This window comes from Triticum urartu, chromosome 2 (genome assembly GCF_003073215.2).
Source record: "Triticum urartu cultivar G1812 chromosome 2, Tu2.1, whole genome shotgun sequence".
Classification (NCBI taxonomy): Eukaryota; Viridiplantae; Streptophyta; class Magnoliopsida; order Poales; family Poaceae; genus Triticum; species Triticum urartu.
The window spans coordinates 729,644,649-729,649,245 of NC_053023.1; the positions used below are offsets into that span (position 1 = coordinate 729,644,649).

At 41.2% G+C, this 4,597-nt stretch overlaps 1 pseudogene; it reads right to left on the minus strand.

Annotated features, from left to right (window-relative positions):
* Positions 1-625: 625 nt before the first annotated feature.
* LOC125538301 lies at positions 626-1,534 on the minus strand (annotated as a pseudogene).
* Between the last annotated feature and the right edge of the window lie 3,063 nt (positions 1,535-4,597).

Consider the following 4,597-nt stretch of genomic DNA (forward strand, 5'->3'; position numbering starts at 1 on the left):
GGTGAGGCTCTCGTCTCACATGCTTGTAAGGTCTCTGAATTTTGGTATAGTTCCGTATCTGTTTTCTTTACTGATTGATTGTTGATCAGCGTTTATATTGGTGCTTCACCTGATGAGACAGACCTTCGGCTGGTGGAGAAGAGCTGGTTATGCCAAAGTGCAATTTGCTGAAAACACAAATGATTTCCATCACCTCTTGATCACGGAAGTACGTTGAAACTCCTTGTATATCTGTCCATCCATTGTTCTGTCAAAATGGACTCTATTTAACTGCTACATATCATGTTTTACTGAACTAGATGAAAATAAGTGCATATAGAATGTTGTGTAAACTGAAAACTAAGCGTGTCAGTTCTCTATGAGTGTTTTCTATTTGAGGAAGTCTATGAACGAAATTGACATGGAAGCAGAATGCAAAAGTGTCCGTCATACAATCAGGACATAAAAACAAATCACACAGATAATGTGACCAGTTGATGTGTCCGTCATACAATCAGGACATAAAAACAAATCACACAGATAATGTGACCAGTTGATGTACTATCCAATGCTTAAGCAACCAACAGAATTCAGTATACAACTTCACATAAAAAGGAAAGAAATACACTAGTATAAAAAACGCTCTTATATTATGGAACGGAGAGAGTAGTTCCAAATACAATGATGAAACATGACGCCGGTCTCTTATCTGTCGGGTGACTCTGTTTGATGCCTCTAGGAAGTTTCATCCTTGAAATAGCTCTCCCAACATCTTCTTGAAAACCTCAGGACTGCTGCTTTCGCGGCCAATGTGTTTCTCTAGCTCTGGATGCTCTCGCAGGTAGTCTCCGTAACCTGAAATGACTCTCTCGGCGATAGCTCTCCGCAGCACATCTCTGAGCCGAGGGTCCGGAACCTTTCAGAACTTCTGAGCCCGGTAAGTTTTTTGAAATGCCGACTCGAATTTGGCTAGTGAAGAGGTGTTGATCCAACAGTGGATTGGTCCAGGAAATCTCGATTTGGGTATGCAGGATAGGACATGTCCCCAAGAAACATCAAGGTAGCTATCCATGAACTTCTTACATTCAGGTGCAAGTTTAAGTTCAGACCATTGCTCAAGATAAAGCGATACTGATGGCTTAGAAACCTGTGCTACGAAATGGGAATTGTTGAGCAGGAACATGTACCTCAGGCTCGGATCCGAGCATAGCTCTGATTTTCTCTGAAGCAGATCCTCCAGATACTCCATTGTGTCATCTACCGGGTCACGAAGGTTTACGGTGTTGTTGCTCGGTGCACAGTTGTGCATCGACGCACATGCTTCCCTCATGGATGTGATGTAATCTACCATCAACCGACTGTTTCTGTGAACCCCGCCTCCTCCTCGAAGAATCTCAATAGCCCATGTGTCGTCCTCCTCCATGGGTGCCCTCACCTCCTCCACCAAGCTTGATAGGACCTCATATAGCATGTCTCCTTGTCTCTCCAGCGAGCCGCCTATCTCACTGAATATGCTTTGGGCTTCCGGAGAGATCACGACCGGATTACGATGCATTGGAGACACAAGCAAGGTTTTGGTTACCGAATGAGGTAATTTTACCGAGGGGGACTGATAAATGTGGTTACCACGGTTACCGAGAAATACCGACAAATACCGAGAATATTTCGAGCGAATTTTATAGTTGAATTTTGAATTCAAATAAGAAAATGAACGAATATTCAAACCAGAGACCTCTCAAAACAGGAACTAGGTTGCTACCAACATGCCATAACCAACTTTCATTGCATTAATTAGACCCTACATACCTTACTGTAAATCGAGTGTTTAAATTCAAAAATTTCAAAAAAAAGGTATTTTTTGCTCGGTATGACGATTTACCGAGGGGCACGGAAATACGTGATAACCATGGGAAATCTTGAAATTTCGACTGGTAACCAAAACCTTGGACACAAGTATACATGTTTAGTACGGCCTGTAAATTCTGCACCCTAAGAACAGGGGCGATAACGTCGACGAAAACGAGCATCTTGACAGTGCTCGCTTTGACAAACCGTGCGACGGCCAGCATCTGGTGAGCGGTGACGACCATAGCTTGGATACTGAAGGCAGTTACGGTCAGAGCTCGAATCCACCCACTACTAGGGAAATGCTACTAGTATTGTTTGTTTTATAGCTAGTAGTAGCGCTTGTACAAGCACTACAGCTAACTGGTAGCAGTAGTGCAGGAAAGCAAGCGCTACTGCTATACCTAGTTGTAGTAACGCTTTGTAGGGGAAAGCGGTACTGATAATAGTAAGTAGCAATAGCGTTTTTTTTAAAACGCGGCTGCTAAGTTTTCATATATTTTTGAAAATGCAACTTACTGTTGTCGTAGGTTTTATATACAGTACTTACATCATATGATTTTATGACCATGATTAGTTATTATATAACAGTGGGTGAGATGAATGTGGATTAGATTCAAGTGAAGGCAACATGTGGTGCACATCGAAAGTACTACTAATTCAAATTTGAATCTAATCCATGTTCATTTCACCCACTGATATATATAATAACTTATCATGCTCATATAACAACTTAGCGTCACACATCATCGATCATAATAATAAATAACTCATCGTTGATATCATAATAACAAGTCCTACTCGATCATCATCACCATACAACTTCTACTCGTTATCATAATAACAAGTCATACTCATCATCATCATAGTCATCTAACCAACCCTACTTAATTGTTCTTAGCACATGATCATGAATATTAGTTAGGACCTAAATACCATCTCTAAGGTAAAAGAGTATAAAACAAGTTAGCCTCTGACTCTTTATTATCCTGTCTCCAATGCTTGCGCTTCGCACAATGTTGATTCCAAGTAGCTCCCTACGATTGACCATACATTTTTTCCAATCTTTGATTGTCATGTCTTTATCGGTTTTAGAAATCCGGTATGAACAACAGTGATGCGTAGGATGACCCGGCCGTAAGCTCATAACATCAAGGCGGCCTTCCGGAAACATCAGATGAGGCACACAATCCTTCGGAATTTTGTGTTGAAAAACATTGTAATAACTTCGTAGTTAGCAATGTAGTTAAGTTTTAGAAGAATTTATGCAAAATATGCACGGATGTTGTAATAGTAAAACAATCTTACCATGACATCTTCATAGATGTTACCGTAGTTCAACACGTGCACCAGTGGCATGTATTGACCATAATGTGTAGGACTTTGATAATAGATATTGTAATTCTCAAGATCGGTAATAAATGAGATCAGATGATTTTTCTCCTGATAAGTTAATTCTGAGCCATCGGTGTAGTAGGTTCTGTCTATCATCTTTCGCACATTCTTTAAAAAATGAAAATAAGCTATCAATGAAAATAAGTTGTCAATTATTTTGCAATAAACAATATAAATTACTTAATAACTGTGTTTGAGAAACTCACATAGCGGTAGAATTGGAAGCGTATCAACAAGGACCCAAATGTCCATATTGTCTTCAGCGATGTCAGGATCACCAAGATCAATGGTGACAAACATGCCCTCATGAAAATCAGGTCTTGCAAAGTGCTTCCCAATTCGGGCAACCAAAATGGGATACACTTTCAGAATTGTATAGATTTACATCAAAATCCATACCATGATGGGTCCTTAGGTGAATTATTTTTATTTCCATACTTTCATGATCTTCAAAATCCATCATCTCCAAGACATAGGGTCTTGCATGGCATGGGATAAGCTAGTCGAATTGTAAAATAAAAAATTACACATTGAAGTAGCAGTAGTCGTGCTTAATTACGTAAAAAACACTTGTCGTCGTTGCGTACCGTTTCAACATTGAAGGTCTCCTGGGGCTTAATGCTGAAGCGTTAACCTTCTACCAGGTGAGGCCTGTCGCACAGAGCCCGGTCGTCGCCGCACCAGTCGCACTCCGCCGGGGGACTTTCGACGTCCGACGACGACATTTCCTAGGTTCATAATTCAAAGATTAAACTTGTACAATTAAATATATGTACTACAAAAACTAAATTATATCATTATTATTCATCATGGGTTGACTATCGGTCTGTCAAGTCTTTTCTTGAAAACCCTCAGCTCACGTGGTGTATACATTCGACCGTTGGTGATGGTCGCTCCTCCCTTCGTCCCCGAGTGCACTACACCAAAATGCGTAGCATGCGGGAACGAAGGAGAAGCGACCCCCATGACAACAGTCGGGATTCTTCGTCCTCTCATATATGATGGAGGCTCTCCCTCACTGATTCCTCTCTAACATTTGCGACAGTCGGTGATGGTCGTTAATCCTCCTTCCCCTAGTGCATAACAAAGGTCTAGCACAAGGAGAAGGAGAAACAACCCCCACAACAACAGTCGGGATTCTTCGTCCTCTCTCATTTATGGTGGATACACTCCCTCACTGATTTTTCGACCGTCGGTGATGGTCGTTATTCCTCCTTCTCTAGTGCATAACAAAGGTCTAGCACAAGGAGAAGAAAGAAAAACGACCCCATGACAATAGTCGGGATTCTTCTTCTCTCATATATGGTGCAGTATTTCTCCCTCACACATTCGTTGACTGTCATGTATGGAGCCTCGACAGACTTAAAGTCAGCCTGAA